Here is a 17793-nt window from a genome sequence, read left to right as displayed (position 1 = left end):
TGGCATTTAAACACTTTTCTGGGCGTGCATAAATCATAGTTGCCTAGTCTCCTGGAATGGCTCGCAACAATCAGTTGGCGCTCTCGGCCACCCAGAAAGGTGGACAAGACTCCTGGGGGCTGGGGCCACCCGGCCATTCCCCATTGAAGTGGGCTGCACAGGTGGCCGAAAATGCAAGTCGCGTTGAATCGCGCCATCGTGGCTGTGCAATGCCGTTAATCATGGCATTGCATAGTGTGTGTGTGTGGGGGTTCTACAATGACGTGGTCATCATGCCCTCCAGACATGCCCACCTCTGCTGAGCCATGCACACCACCACCCCAGATCCGCACATCTCTGCCACAATGTCGACCTGGCTGCCTCCTCCTGGACGAAACAGCCAGAAGGTTGGCAAGTATGCCATAAAATAGCCGCTGCGTCTTTGCTCGCAACATATACTTAGCCCCAAACTTTTACAGAACATTTTAGTTTATATTACAGTATATGGCATTACTTTCAAAGTTGCTCTACAGTTTAGTGCAAGCTACTGTAGTGTTATCAGCCTTCTCTTTGTTATAGGTGGTTAAAATTGGCTGGCTTGAGTGCCCTCACTAACAGGATGTGCGCAAGAAAATCTTTCCCCTTAATTTTAACTATGGGGCCTATTCACAATAGGGTGTGTTCTTCACTAATAGGCTTTGTACAATATATTGAGGGGGATAACACTAATGATGTGGTTAGCTATCATTGGCTCTGAATTACATTCTTAACAGCATTCTTTTTGTATGGTGATGCCTATTTGTCATAAATTACCTACATTTGGGGCTGTCTTATAAAATTTAGGACTATTATCTGGGTCAGTAATTATCTCTCCTAGTTTAAATATATACAAATCATGAAAACATGACCTATTAGAGATACTTGAGGACTGGAGTTGAAATACCAGATTAACAATGGGGCAGGTGGAGCTGCAGCTCCAGGTCCCCAATGAAAATAGACCCTCAGAATCCACTATCTGTAGTCTAGACAGGAAAAAAAATCCTGACAGCGGCATTGCGAAGACCTGCCAATTCACCCATGGCCATCTAAAGACTTGCCTATTCACCCCCAGTTGACCTTACCCCTGCTCATTCAGCCCCAGCCATCCGAAGCCTTGGCCATCTGCCCACGGCTGATGAAGTACCGCCCACCCGCAATCATCTGAAGCTCCGCTCACCCGTGGGTGCAGAAGCCCTGTCCATTGACCTCACACTCCTCACTTAGCAACTTGGCAGCTGTTGACTGGAGTGGGCACTGAAATGATGAGAGAAGTGGAGCTGCAGAGGCTGAGCTGCCTAGAGATTTACAGACAGAGGAAATACCTGGCTGAGGAACACATGGACTCAGGGCAGATCACCATCTGTGAGGTGAAGTCTACATGCTCACAGGTCAGTGTAATGCCTGCTGCTGCCCTGCTCTGTGTGAGTGTGATCTTACCCTGGGACTGTGTGTGTATACACATACATACATATACACATACATACACATACATACATATACATACATATACATACACACACACACATACATACATACACGGTCAAAGTGGGGGGCTGGTCTGATCCCTGGTGGGCCCTACTGTTTCAGAGCACAGACCGCCTTCACCCCTCCCTTCTCCTGCATTCTACCCACTTCCTAGTGAAGTGGGCAGAATGGGGGAAACGTTCTCGGCGATCGGCGGGTCTGTAAGTAGAGGGCGGGGCCTAATGATGCCATTCTATTATAATCACACCATCCAGCCCCGCCCCCTATTCAAATATGTGGGATTATCTGCCGGTTTACAGCGAAGGGGCAGGGCTTAATGACACGGATCATCTGGCCCGCCCCCAACACAGTCCACCTGCTTCTCCTCCCCGGGCTTCTCCCAGGGAGGAACTTTTAGAAGTCGGCAAGTATACTCATACTACACTATGGGATTATGTCTTGTCCTTTCATGATATACATTGAAAAGTTTGGCTGAATCCTCCCGATGCATAATACAGCAAATCAGCCTAGCAGCGTCTACCCCTGATTGAAGATATAAAGACTCCCGAAATGCTCTCTTATAAGCGTATATCCGGTACGCATGTATGTATAAGAGGCTGATGGTCTATGACATTGCATTTTATATATTATACTAGTAGGTGCTTGGTTTTATCACTATTGTTTATATATATATATATATATATAATATTTTTTTGTACATACCATATTTAAAGTTTCCCTATTCAGAATTGTCTGTAGCTACAGCCTAAAATTATATTTCAATTATTTATTTTGCCACTTTATAAAAATGGAAAGAGAAACTGAACTAAAATTTTAATTCCAGTATCAAAAAAGTGCTGCAAATTTGCATAAACCTAAAGTTGCACACCTTTTTTTTTAATCTAGGCATTACAATTTTAGGTCAGATTAGTTTATTTTTCAGCGTTAGAACGAGGAAAAATAAAAAGGAGGATTCAGATGGGTGCTGCAGGGGCAATGTCCCGCTCGGAATGGAGAAATACACAGGCGCTGAAGTGAACTGTTTAACTACGCAGCTGCTTGAAAAAAGAGGGTTTGTCAGGCCCAATATTCTGTACATGTATACGCAATGTCCCGCTCGCTGCTTGAATGCTGGAATTTAAGGGCAGCTGTTATCTCTATGTAAAACAGAGGGCGTGATATATTATACCTTCTACAGAGGACAAGTGGAGAAGTTGCCCATAGCAACCCCATCAGCTTCTAACTGTCATTTATCTAGCACATTCTGTAAAATCACATAGAATCTGAAGGGTTGCTATGGGAAACGTCTCCACTTGTTCTCTTTAGGTTTGCTACATATACTCCAATATCTTTATTACATTTATTAAATAACCAAGCAATGTGACAAGACTACAGTATGTGAGTGTATCAGGGCTCTGTACAGTTAAATAGAAGGGCAAAATGATTTCTCACTCTTTCAAACATGTTCTGTTGGTGATATAATACAGCAAACACTTACATAGCAAGGGGAAACAACACTCAGATTGCTGCACAGAGGACATCTCCCAGTGGTGTTTACAGCTACAGTATGGTATAGAATACAGAGAGAAACACTGTGTATAGCAATGCAATAACTGCAACATTGTCTGCCTATAGGGAATGTTGTGCTTCAGCCATCAGGAACATCTCCGTTGCTCTTCTATCTTCTTGTGATGTATACAAAACCTGTTATGGTGTTAATGAGCCACACATTCAGTATATATCCCTTTGAGACACATGGGGAGAGTTCTCTCACAGGCTGCTTACAGATGTGCCCACATACATCTTACCGCCGTGCGCTAAACATAATGCGTGAGCGCAGTGCGACTCGGTAATGCCAAGCGTCTTTTCATACGATCCTTTACAGTCAAATGCGTCTTATTCACAAAGCAATGTGGATAGGACGCACAAGCAGCTACTGCTGATTAAAATGATATGCAGCATGCCTATATTCTGTGTGCGACTGCGACTGTATCTGCATGCGAAATGCTACGTTACAGTGCCACAGCCGCTGTGAGATAGTAACGTAGCATTTTGCATACACTCACTGCCGGTTGAGCACTGTTGCCTTTGAAATATCAATTATTCTTATATTATACTGTCTGTGTAAATCTCTGTTCACATTAGATGAACCAAGCGAACAAGGTTTTGAGAATGCCCATCTTCTTCTTGTAAAATGCTAGCTGTAGACCCTGGGCTCACTTGTGTTTGTTTCCAGGCCAAAAGTTGTCAGCATATAGCATCTATAATTATTTGCACTCATGTCACACTCTAAAGATTAAAATGGTTGTACACAGGGGTTAAAGTGGGCCAGAACTGTGTTCCGTCACTTCTATTTGGAGACGGAACCAGGTCCGCCTCCTCCGACCCACCTTAGCCCGGAACCGCAGGGAGGCTCCATTTGCCGGTTGCCCGCTGAGATTTTGTTTCAAGCGGGCACCCTGCCCCCTCCCTGCAGCGCCAGCCGGAGGCTGGAGCTCACACCTGAGCTCCGGCTTCCTGCTCCCGCATTGCTCTATGGTAGAGATGTCATGACATCACTCCTATAGTTCCGAGAAGCGGCCAGCCGGACGGATACGGACGCGGGGCTTAAGGCAAGTATTGTTTTTTTTTTTTGTGTAAGCGGCTTCCATATTGGGGGCATTTACTTGGGGGCACTACTACTGGGAGAATTTACTCGGAGGCATTACTACTGGGGGCATTTACTCAGTGGCATTAATATTGGGGGCACTACTACAGGGAGTATTACTATTGGCACTACTACAGGGAGCATTACTACTGGGGGCATTAGTTCTACAGGGGGAACCACTCCTTGGGGCACTACTGGGGTCACTGAATAAGGGACACTACCACTGTTGGCACTGCATATGGGGCACTACCACTGCTGGGGCACTGCATAAGGGGCAATACACTGTGGGCACTGCATAAGGGGTACTATCACTACTGTGGGCACTGCATAAGGGGCACTACCACTACTGGGGGCACTGCACAAGGAGCATTACCACTGTGGGCACTGCATAAGGGGTACTACCACTACTGGGGGAACTGCATAAGGGACATCATTACTGGGGACACTGCATAAGGGGCACTACCACTACTGTGGACACTGAATAAGGGGCATTACCACTACTGAGGGCACTGCATAAGGGGCACCACTACTGTGGACACTGAATAAGGGGCATTACCACTACTGGGGGCACTGCATAAGGGGCATTACCACTGTGGGCATTGCATAAGGGGCACTACCACTACTGGGGGAACTGCATAATGGGCACCACTACTGGGTTCACTGCATAAGGGGCACTACCACTACTGGGGGCACTGCATAAGGGGGGGCATTACCACTGTGGGCACAGCATAAGGGGCACTACCACTACTGGGGGAACTGCATAAGGGACACCAGAACTGGGGGCACTGCATAAGGGGCACCACTACTGGGGTCACTGCATAAGGGACACTACCACTACTGTGGGCACTGAATAAGGGGCATTACCACTACTGGGGGCACTGCATAAGGGGCACCACTACTGGGGGCACTGCATAAGGGGCACTACCACTACTGGGGGAACTGCATAAGGGGCACTTCCACTACTGTGGGCACTGAATAAGGGGCACTACCACTACTGTGGGCACTGCATAAGAAGCACCGCTACATAGGGCATTGCATAAGGGACACTAGTGCTGTGGGCATTATGTATAAGGGGCACTACTGCTGTGGGCATTGTATAAGGAGCGCTGATAGTGTGGGCATTATGTGTATTAGGGGCACTACTGTGGGTGTTGTGTATAAGGGGCACAAATGTGGGCATTGTGTAAAAGGGGCACTGCTGTGTGTCATACATGAATAAGGGACACTACTATGTGGTGTAATGTGAATCAGGGGTGAATCAAGATTGTGCTACTGTGTGGCATAATTTGAATTGGGAATACTATTGTGTGACCACACCCCTCTTTAAAAGACCATGCCTTTTTTCAGTGCGCGCTGTCCCTTTTCTTAAAAAAACACTGAGGGGGGGGATAAGTTCCACCACTTCTCTAGGATCACTTTAAGCACTGGTTGCACAGGTATGAATGGTACACAATGGGGGCTAGGAAATAAACGATTCAACATATCAATGAATACATGATTAGATTCCATCAAATATGCATAAACATTTCATTAAGTTAAGTGATGCATAAAATCATGTGTGCCATTGTTATGCTCAGACCCATGCAGCTGTCTCCACCCAGATTTATTCAAATCCATCCCAATTTCATTTTCCAGCCACTTCATGCAACAACTAAGGTTATTTTCAATGACAATGATTAGAATAAACACCCTTTTCTTTCTACATGTTTAAATAGCGCAGTTCCTCCGTTACAGCTATTTACGTTTGCACAAAGGAGATGCCAAACAACTAAGAATTGTAGGAAGCCGTCTGTTTGGTATAAATAGTTCCCATTATCATAGTGCTTAGAAACGGTGAATGTTCAGGCCGCGGTGCTCACTCCAAGTGCATGTTCTACCATTCAGATCACAATGAAGGCAGTTCCTGGTGTCACTAGCAGGTACAATGCATTAACTATGCATAGACAAATGGGTCCCGGAGGACAAATACACCTGGAAACTGACATTTCTCTGTATATGCTCGTAAACTGCACGTTGATAAATGGGCTGAGCATACGTGGGTCCTGAATGCTTAATAGACATAGATTTAATAAAAATATTTTTTTCCGCATTCTAGATTGACGTGTGCTTCATATCTCCAGCAATCACGCTTTCATTTGGAAACTGCGGACAATATTTAGAGTCGGGCGCAAATTGCGGTTTTAACTACTTAACTGGCTAATTTGATTTTCTTTAAAAGCGCACAGAAATTGTGTTTTTTTTATTTAAATTTAAAACATATTTTGCAAAATATATTGAAATATTTTATTGGAAAAAAAATATGCTAAGGGGTGTCTTAGCCCCCTCACCCGGCAGGAATACATCCCCAGCGGTATAACACATACCCACCACCACCCTACTGGTGATAGTGTTCATAAGCCTCACTGTGTTAGTACCCCCTCCAATGTGTGTCACTGTTTCTGTGTATAATACCCCCATCCACGGTCAATAATACTTTTTGTGAAGCAACCGCCCTACTCCCCATAGTGACAAAAGATATCCCCATTACCCCCCTCCCCCGTCTGTTGCACTTACCCGTCCAACATCCCCATCAGGCATTCGCAGAGATCCACATTTTTTTTTTAATCAAGTGTATTTTATTGGTTTTTCAATAAAGAAAAATACATAGAAACAACATATACAAAAACATGACATATGTACGGTTATGCAGCAGAATACATATATATACCAATCCAACAAAGAAAGACAGGCACTCAAGGCACGATTAAAGATGCAAAAACAAGTGTATTAAACGTCTACGTTTCAGGGCATCAGCCCCTTCGTCTATTCCTATGGGAACGCCTATACTGACATCACAAGTGACATCACACTCCAGGGCTTGCGGCAACGAGACCCTACCACAAGGGTCTCGTCGCAAGCCCGATGGTCGCGATGGTCTTGACGGTAGGCGTTCCCATAGGAACGCCTCCATCTGGGCAGCCACGCCCCCGGTACGCCCACCAAAGGGGGCGTGCTGTCACTCACCATCGACAGCACGGTTTCGTGTATGCACACGACGGAGCCGGGTCCCTCGTGCGCATGCGCACTGGGCCAACATCGACCCGCTTGCGAGCGCTCAGCGCTCGCGAGCGGGTCTGAATTAGGCCCACAGGCCAAGCATAAGTGTCCACTTATCGTCTGATAGAGTCCCCAAGTCAGCCTCCCATCTAGGCCTCAGAGACTTCTCGAGGGCAGTAAGGGAAGAACGTGCATTTAATGTAGAGTAAAGAGCAGACACCACTCTACGGTGCCTATAGAGAGCAATCATTTTTAACAGGAGAATCAAGAATGGAGGGAGGGGAGTCTCCAAATTGGGCACCCAAGGCATGACGTAACTGCAGGTAAGGAAAAAGGCAGAGTTAGGGACCCCAAATTCAGATTAATCTGATCGAAGGTATTAAGCAAGGAGTCCTGATATATGTGACCTAAGGAGGTCACGCCAAAACGGAGCCAAAAAGACTTGCCATCAAAACTGCCAAACTCTGGGAATCCCCTATTATCCCACAATGGCAAATCAGGGTCATATCCCTGTGGATCAAGTAGAGATCCACATGTTAGTGCTCGGGGGGCACTAAGTACCCCTCCTCGAAGCTTTGGTACAAGTACATGCATCCCAGAGTGCTGTTCTCAAGGCATTCTGATGTGCGATTTTGGCAGTGATTTCGGAAGTCAAAGATCATTAAATCACTGTCGGGAGGACAGAGCACCACAAATTTCCTCAAAATTTGAGGTGCTCTTATAAAGGCGGACACTAGACAGATCCACTATCACCTAAGATACTTTTGGGCACACATAACCTAGACCAAAGGACCTCAAACTCGATCATCAGGACCCCAAACAGTGCATGTTTTCCAGGTCTCTCACAGAATCACAAGTGAAATAATTAGCTCCACCTGTGGATCTTTTAAAATGTCTCAGTGAGTAATGAATACACCTGTGCACCTGCTGTGTGACCTGGAAAATGTGAACTGTGTGGGGTCCTGAGGACTGCGTTTGAGAACCACTGACCTAGACTAAACTCGCCCAAAGCCTTGATGTTTAATTCATCTCATTCCGGTGGCGTAACTAGGGCAGGGTGAGCTGGGTGCGTGCCCTGGGCGCCGTGGGGCCGGTGGTGTGGGGGGGGGGCGCCGCCGGCCACGGTACCGGCCGGCCCTAGTTAGCCAGTGTTGCGCCGACCGCAGTGAGTGCGGTCAGCGCTACACATTTACACAGGACCGGCGCTAGGCTTCCAGCGTTGGTCCTGTGCTGCACAGCTGAGCCCCTTCCCTCCCCCTGAGCGCTTGCCCAAAAGCACCAGGAGGAGGGTGGCAGGCGGGCTCAAGCTGTGCTAACACACACATCGCCACCAGCATGGCAGCGATGTGTGTGTGTTATTCAGCAGCCAATGAGAGTCAGACAGACTCTCATTGGCTGCTGCTGCTGCACACACAGGGGGGCACCCTCTACTGGAGGCAGTAATTGAGGGCACCACTGGGGGGAACCTCTACTGGAGGCAGTAATTGGGGGAACCTCTACTGGGGGCACTAATTGGGGGCACTACTACTGGGGGCGGTAATTGGGGGGACTACTACTGGGGGCAGTAATTGGGGGCACCACTGGGGGGAACCTCTACTGGGGGCACCACTGGGGGGAACCTCTACTGGGGGCAGTAATTGGGGGGACTACTACTGGGGGCAGTAATTGGGGGGACCTCTACTGGGGGCACTAATCGGGGGGACTACTACTGGGGGCAGTAATTGGGGGCACCACTGGGGGGACCACTACTGGGGGCACTAATTGGGGGGACTACTACTGGGGCACTCCATCAGGGACCACTACTGGGGATACTACTTGGGGGCACTATATAAAGGGCACTGCATAGGGGGAGACTACTACTGGGGGCACTATATAAGGGGCTTGCTACTGGAGGCACAAGGGACACTGCACTGGGGGCACTAAATAGGGAGGACCACTACAAGTGGCACTGGATAGTGGGGACCGCTACTGGGGGGCTGCATGAGGGGGAATACTACTGGGGGCACTGTATAAGGGGAACTAATGGGGAGCTGCACAAAGGGGACCACTACTGGGGGTACTGTATAAGGGGAACTAATGGGGAGCTGCACAAGGGGCACCACTACTGGGGGTACTGTACAAGGGGCACTACTGGGGGCCTGCATAAGAGGGACCACTACTGGGGGCACTGCATTGGGCGGACTGTATAAGGAGCACTACAAGGTTAATATGGAAAAGAATGTTAAGAGTGACAAGAAAGGGTTTATATGTCCTGTTGACACGCCCCATTGTCAAGTGACCCCCCCCCTTGTGACCACGCCCATCTTTTTTTACGCGCGCGTCTCCGGCACGCACATATTGGGGGGGAGGGGCTCCATTTTAAAATTTGCCCTGGGCTCCAAATACCCTAGTTACACCACTGCCTCATTCTCATTGCAAACCTTCAGTTGTAAATTAAATTGTCCACTTTAAAAATAAATGCTGTTAAATATATTTCCTTCCAATATTTGTACTTGTGCTGTGTTCGCATAACCGAGACCTCCTTCATTTATTGAAACACTATTTTCGTATCAGGAGAGATCCCTATTAAAAAGCCGTAGAGCCTCTGTGTTGGATCTTCCCTGCAATGGAGACAGCGAAGCAGCACCAAATACAGTGGACGGTGAGTTCCTGATTAGGAACCACCACCAAAGTACCACTAATAGTAGGTAAAATTGACCATTTCAAGCGGAAAACCCGCTTTTCCTTATCCGCGTTCATTCTGTGACGTTTCCATCCTATTGTTTCCATACTTGGCAGCATTAACAGTTCAGCATTTAGGTCACATCAGTTCAGTGTTATCAGTGGTGCTGAAATAAATTATTCTTCATCAGGGGTGGGAGCCTTTAAGCACTAACCAAGTGGTGAAATGTAGATGTCACTGCAATTGTTGGGACTGTTTGAGCTGTTGCAGGAGGGGGGGGGTGTGTGTGTGTGTGTGTGTGTGTGTGTGTGTGTGTGTGTGTTTAAATACACAGAGAGATCTTAGGTGTTATCTTGTCACATGTCCCTCCTTTATTCTCGGGTTCTCTAGTTCATTTGTTGCAATTTTATTCATGTTGAACAAGTCGAGATTGAAAATGAAACACCTTCCTGTTCTACGTGATGCTATTTTGACCACAGCTGGAATTAAAAAACAAACTTAACACATTAGTGATTTCAGTTTGAATAGGTGACCCATATGCAACAAGTGATTTGCTGCGGACAGTACGAGAAGCTACTGAGACTTTATATTCCTTGCTGAGCTCCACAGGCAATGTATTTTACAGCAGTAGTTTCTGGAACTGAGAAAAAAATGAAAGGTATGATAGTAGGGAATGATGGGCCTGTTTCAGCAGCGGACAAAATGCCGATATTTACGCAGATTGAGCGATTATTTGTTCTTGTGCATGTGTGTAATTTGAATTGTGCATGCGTCGCGATTGCAAACACATGCCTGACCATTTAAATGCCATTTCATGGACGTGCATACAGGGGCGTTTCTAGAGAGGAGGGGGCCCGCGTGCAGTCTCCGACACGGGCCCCCTCCTCTCTGCCCGGCAGCCGACAGTGCACAGAGCTGTGCGCAGCCAGCGCCGGAGTTATAGACTCTGGGCACTAGAGTGCGCCCAGAGTCTATAGACTATGCGCAGGTCACTGGGAAAATGGCAGTGGCGGCCATTTTCCCTGTACTGCGCATGCGCAAATGACGGGAAAATGGCCGCAGCGGCCATTTTCCAGTCGTTTTTTCAGCACCGGACCCCCGCGTCGACGTGGGACTCTGGAGTGGTAAGTAACCTTATGGGTGCAGGGTGTGCGGTGCAGGGCCACCCTGGACCCAGGGGACCGTGTGCCCCGCACACCTTGCACCCATCATAGATACGCCCCTGCCTGCATAAATTAGCCATTGAGGGGGAGAGAGAGACATTTGGGGGAGAGAGACATGTGAGAAAGACGCGTGGGGGAGAGAGTGAGATATGGGGGTGAGAGTAACACATGGGAAAGAGAGAGAGGGAGAGAGAGTGAAAGAGAGAGAGAGAGAGTGTGAGGAGAAGTTGTGGAAGAGAGATGAAAAAAACCTGAAGTAGCTAGTGATCCATATATATATATATATATATATATATATATATATGTGTGTATATATATATATATAATGTCTACAGTGCATTTCTCTCTATTTGTCAGCAGGGTGGCCAAAGCCTTACTGGAACAAACAATCCCTATCTAGTCTAAGTTCACCTCTCTATTAGGTTGGCCAGCCGTCTCCAGAATTGATCCCCCTACCCACAGTAAATGGCATCCTGATTGACTGGTCTCCTGTTTTCCTCTCCCTCAGTTTGGCAGCTCCTCCCACTGAGCCTCCCTATGGTGGATCTCAGACCTTTTTAATCCTGTATGGGAAGACCCTAAACTCCAAGGCCTCAGCAGATGCGCAAGTAGCGCCACTTAGCCTATCACCACCCCAATGTATACAGAAAATACTGTGCCACCTACAGTCAGTTATTACGAGCATGATTAAGAGATGCACCCAAATCCCGTTACAACTGCTATTCCATGCAGTTCTGTGAAAATTTGCTAATGATTTAGCTAATGTCTAGTGCACAGAGACCCCCAACTCCGGCATCTCACATCCACCCCTTACATACAAAAGATTAAACATCGACAACCTTGGTCACACATCGAACATATGAGCAACCCTATGCTGTCTCAGACTGTCCATCTAACCTAAGGCACCGGGGCCTCTCCAGCTGCATACAAATTCGCAGAGGCTCACTAGGGCACGCCTAGAAACAGTTCTGTTTTTTTTCAGCCACCCCCCATTACCTCCCACAAACGCTGACTACCTGTCACTCACTTTGCGAACAAATCCTCGGTGCGACCGCCCTGCCAAACCCATCACGCATGTGCAACACGGCTTTGGTGCATGCGCAGTAGCCAAAAATCTCTCCACTGCGTCCAACATCGACACTGCGTCGACCTCTAAATCAGCTTCTACGTTCCCACACACCAAGACCTGCCCAACAGCCAACTCCAAACAGTATAACAATGATGTATTTTTGACATATGCCTGAACTACAGTATATACACTTTACTTTTATTCTACATTAGCTCCAACAGTTGTTTGGCATCAGAATAAGTCAATATCTGCCAGACGGGTACATGTTTCCCTAATGTTATGTTTTGGGTCCTATAGAAGTCGCATTATGCACTGCTATTGTTATACTTATGCCCGTGCATTAAGCTAAAGCTCTAAATAGGAACTTCACAAATGTTTCAATTCTAATACTAAGAACATTAGCCCATGACCTATTGTAACCCTAGTTCTTCACCTCAAAGCCAACTCCAACTGTAAAACAATTTTGAGTCCAAGCAGAGCCTGAAGGAAATAAGGGGCCTATTAATGGGGGATATTTAACGGGATAATGGACTCAGAGGAGTAATATTTATAGTGAAAAATGGATTGTTTGGATTATGCTACAGCCATTGTATATTTAACATAATCCAGTAGTGGGGTTATCTGTGATGTATCTGTGAATTAAGAACATCAGTGAGCGAGGAGTAAACTAGCTCATATATAGAAGGCAAACTGGCATCTCTTTTGGCACTCAATCTTTTATTAATCACACTATAGGGTCTATGCACTAAGCCTTGGAGAGAAATAAAGTGGACGGAGATAAAGTACCAACCAATCAGCTCCTAACTGTTCATTTTCAAACGCCGCCTGTAAAGTGCCAGTTAGTAGCTGATTGGTTGGTACGTTGGGCCTGATTCAGAGCCGCTCGCAAAAAGCGAGCGCTCGCTCTGAATCAGGGCGGCCGCTTTCTTTTAAATAACCCAGCCCCCTGGCCGCTCGCTATGCTGTGGGTGACCACCCACAGCTGGCCAGGTGATGGTCGCGACCATCGGGCTTGCGATGAGACCCTTGTGGTAGGGTCTCATCTGCCGCAAGCCCCAGTGAGCGTCCGGCTCTAATAGATGTCAGTAGGGCCGCCCACAAATGGCAGGCGTTCCTCCATTTGTCCAGCGACCCCCCCACCCCGCCTACAAAACGGGGCGAGCTGTCGATCAACATCGACAGCCGCCCCGTTTGTAGCGAGCCCCGGAGCTAGAGAATTTCTCTCACGCTCCGGGGCTTGCGCACGTCGCGCGTGCGCAATGCCTCACCATCGATCCGCTTGCGAGCGCATATCGCTTGCGAGCGGGCCTGAATCAGGCCCTTTATCTCCGTCCACTTTATCTCTCTCCAAGGCTTTGTACATAGACCTACGGATTATATTATTCCGGTATGTGCTGACTGAGCATATAGAGCCACTGCCTGGTGCTGGATAAATACAGTGTTAATGTCACTGGTGAATCTTTGCATGAAGCAGACACTGCATGTAAAATCAGTTCTTCCACAGCACCTACTAATGGTAAAGTCCTAACATATTATTTATTACACATCACTGACATCTAAGGTCACAGCATATATAACTGTTGCCTCCTTAGCAGTTAAACCTAAATAAATCAAAATAAAAAGTTAAATAAAACAGAGGAGACAGTTCCATTAGCGGCGGCCGCAATGAGGTGCTGGTGTTCCGGACGTTTCTATGGTACCTTGCGTCCACCAACGTTGCAGATCTGCCCTTGCACCCTACAGCGGTGCTTTTGAATATCAATACTGTTGCTGTAACGTACTTCTCAGGGATGAGCGCAGCTAAACATTGCAACAGCTCATCACCGGGGATTGCATACGTGCCATGGACTTCTCTCCTATCCCATTTACAGGACCTCGATCCTGTTACTTTGAACCCCAGGCAACTTTTTAAATGGATTCTATTATTCCAGAATCAATTAACATATTTTGTGGTTCTTGTGTGTTTCAATTTTGTTTCCGTTCCTCGTGTTTTTGGAGAAAAAAAATGTTTATATGTCTCCATGTTGCAAGATCTTTGTCTATGTAAATTGTTTCCAAATTTTACAAACATTTAGAATAAACTTTTATTATTCTTCACAAATGCAAGCCAAACCTAGCAATGGGTAACACCGTAAATGTTACGTACACCGTAAAGTTGCAGAACAAATTTAGCAATACTTTTCAAGCAGGCAGGACCTGTGTAAAGGAAAGAAAGAATTAAGGATATATACATATATAATTAAATGTAGTTTTTGGCCTTGCCACCTGAGGTGCAATATATGCAAGGGTCTGCACTGTCACAGGACCGTACCATGTGCTACATTATGCTATGTAATGTAATTACTATTACACAGCTGACCACACATAAAGATGTGATCTTCTAAAGGCAGATACTAATGTGTTTTGGAATAAGGTTATAGTCACATTCTCTTAGACGCACCACATCCAAAGTATCTTGATAAATAGGTTTTTCTTGCATCCAGCTGGTGCCCTATACATCAAATGACAGGCACAGTATATCTAAGCAGCAAAACCCCATTATCTATTTCCAAGAACTAGAAAGAATATAATGACTGCTATTCAGTAATATGGTCAGACAGACAGACAGACAGACAGATATGATCATCAAGTCCCAGTCACTATGACGAGCACTGCTAAACATTTCAATCAGAGGGATGTCTGGGTCCATACTGAGGTCATTTTCTATTTATTATATTTTAAGTATCTCAAAACCCATAAGGATCAAGCATTGTCTATAACAGATCCCAGAGATGTATAGGTAGAACATTACTTATATACGTACAGTATATAATATGCATTATGTTAAATTGTTTAAAAATAATTGCACAACCCATTGATAGCAACAGAAACATAGGAACAGCTATCTGGGCCTAATGTGCTTTACTTATATTTTTATGCCACAACAAAACACAAAACAACACAAACACACAAAAACAGTAAAAGATTCTAGGAGTACATTGTATGTATATATAGGCTTAATAACGTTCTCTCTGGGTATGTGCGGGAATGACAAGGAGGGGAGTGTATAAGAAAGTAGACCATCTAAAGTTTCCTAAAAAAAAAAGTTAATCAAGAAAAGGGTCCCCGGTCACTCCAAAAGGGGAATGGGCGAGCACCAGTGGTCAGTGGCGGATATAGAGACATCAATGTTCTCATTTAGCCTGGTCGCACATACCAAAGCTTATATACAGGGCAGAAATAAGAGGAAAGTAACATCCCTCTCAACTTGGATCTCTTAAGCACTGCCGCAGATGGGGAAGAAGAAAGAGTGTATTGTGTATGCAGATGTCGTTAATGAAACAGCACTCCAGAACAATTCTGTCTAAAGACCGATTAGTTTAACCCTCTGTAAGACTACAATGCCGGCATAAATGTGGTATTTCTTAAACTGTTAAAATGCTGCACAATTATCCTACAAATATTACCAGCTGTTTGTGCATTTGGGACAAAGCCCTCTTGATCGGGACTCATGGTGTAGCCAATGGTTTGGCAGCTATCGCAGAGTCAGCGCTGATGAGGCAAATTGGCCTCTAGCAAGTCTGTACTGTAACATCTTGTCTTCTAGATGACATGATTGCATGATTGCCGAGCATGTCTGTGGACAGAGGAGAGGCATGGAAAGTACCATTAAACCATTTAACTGCATAATGAAAAGTCCCTTATAAAACTGACTTGTAAACCATGGCTTCAACATTTACCTTAGGGCAGCATTTAAAGTGGTCTGACCCTGTAGTACAGTATGCACCCTTCAGAGACATTCCAATTAAGGCATACTTTGTTTACCGCACTCTTAAAGAGCACCAAGGGGGATGAATTAGACCTTCTAAAGAGGAAAATTAGAAGAGTCACCCACAGCAACCAATCAGCTTCTAGCACCTGCTATAAAATGACAATTAGATGCTAATTGGTTGCTATTGGCAGCCTCTCTACGTTTTCTCTTCAGCAAGTTGACACATCTTTCCCCCAGTCCCTAAAATACACAGGGGAGACAGTCATTGTTCTGAGCTTAACCACTATTACAGCATTCAGCCTATTCATTCAGCAGGAACTAGTGCATCACTGGTACTGTATGGGGCACTGACGCTGGCTGTGCGGCTGATTTATTGGTTCATATTTCGGGTAGATGCATGATCACAATATTAACCTCACCAGCTTCAAGTACAGTGTAGTCCTGGGGCTGGGTCATTTCTTAGCCTTACAGCAATTCTAATATTCACAGAGTAATATTAACCCCTGAAATTACACATTTTGGAATATACAGAAATTTGCTTGCATTCCTCCTGCCACTTATAATGCATAAATGCATGAATATGGATTAAGTTTAGGGTTCCTGTACTTTTATCATTAAAAAAAAAAAAAAAAGGATATGTAACTTTAAGTTGCCTTAAATATCAACATATAATTACTTCTGGGTGCCAAATAAAGGGAACTAGCCATAAGACCTTAACTCCAATTATTATGGAAGATAAACAAGGTAAGTTATGAAAGTTCATAGTATTTGGGCTTTACACAGAGTACAGAAGTGCCTCTCATGCACACATAGATAGGAGGACCCCCAAATTCTGACCTTAGGGACCCCTACTGTACGGTTACTTAATTGAGTGTCCAGCTGGTAACGCACCTGGAGGAAGTATTAAACACATCCATCCTACGGTCACCTAAGGATCCCCCTTCATTAATTAAAATATTTCCTTTTTTTTTTTTTTTCAAAATCATTACGATTTGCATCTTTGTTAATGTAAAGTTAGATAAATATAGGAATTTTGAGTGTTCCTATGTTATTACTACACTGTTAGAGATGCACCTTTCCTGTATAAAGTACATCAGATCATGCAAATTATATTCCAGTGTAAGTGAAAATTATACCCATTATTTATCCCTGAGGGTGTGCTTCTCTGATGTACCCAATAACCAGGGAAAACACTTTCCCAACCCCTTTGTGTCCCACGCAAATGGCATTGTAACCCAAAATAATTGAAATATGCCTCCTACATATGCACATCTGATAGATATACCTGCTAGGTTTGTTTTGTAATGTATTCACTATACACTTGTTACATTATAAATTACTGTATCTGTGAGAGGTACTTAAATCCTATTAAAAATTGTGTTTTGTCATCAGTAAGCTCCTGTCACATCTCATTATGGAGGCAGCGTGTTACCACGCACATAATATGAATGGATATGCTGCTGATATACACGTCCGTGCACTCTGCTCTGATGTGACACTGGACAGCCAGGAAGCATTTGGCTATGCTCGTTTGGCGCAGGCGATTGCAAAGTGCCAGAACACCAGATTGAGTGATGCCCCCCACCTGATGTCAGGAGATTGCAGCCCAGCATGGTACACACACGATGAGTTACTGCTTTCAAAAAGATAGAGGGGGAAAGTTTTGCTCTTTTTTGTTTTTCCTATTCTTCAAACCACATAATTTTTTGTTTTATCTTTATATTTTTAAAATTGATATTGGATAGTACTGAATTTTTTTTTATCTGCACCAAACGTAATGTGCCAATATAATAAATTATCAAAAAGAAAATGTATGTTGTTAAAAAATAAAACACATTAAATTGTAATAGCCAAAATGCTATTAGCAGTTTATTTGGCTTTGGAAGTAGTAAGTAGTGGTAGCTTTGTGTTGGACTATATAGATGATGATGTAGTACCTGATTCAACGTTGTCTTTGGACGCGGCAGCAGTGATAAAATATGA

At 45.2% G+C, this 17793-nt stretch overlaps 1 protein-coding gene across 1 annotated transcript in view; it reads right to left on the bottom strand.

Annotated features, from left to right (window-relative positions):
* EPHA3 (EPH receptor A3) overlaps positions 1–17793 on the bottom strand; it is a 409832-nt gene that overhangs the window by 152161 nt on the left and 239878 nt on the right. The window lies entirely within an intron of this gene.

The sequence above is a fragment of the Taudactylus pleione genome, unplaced genomic scaffold (assembly GCF_031769625.1).
Source record: "Taudactylus pleione unplaced genomic scaffold, aTauple2 ptg000303l, whole genome shotgun sequence".
Taxonomy (NCBI): domain Eukaryota; kingdom Metazoa; phylum Chordata; class Amphibia; order Anura; family Myobatrachidae; genus Taudactylus; species Taudactylus pleione.
The sequence above is the reverse complement of the archived record's forward strand: the minus strand, read 5'-3'. Positions and strand labels throughout refer to the sequence as shown.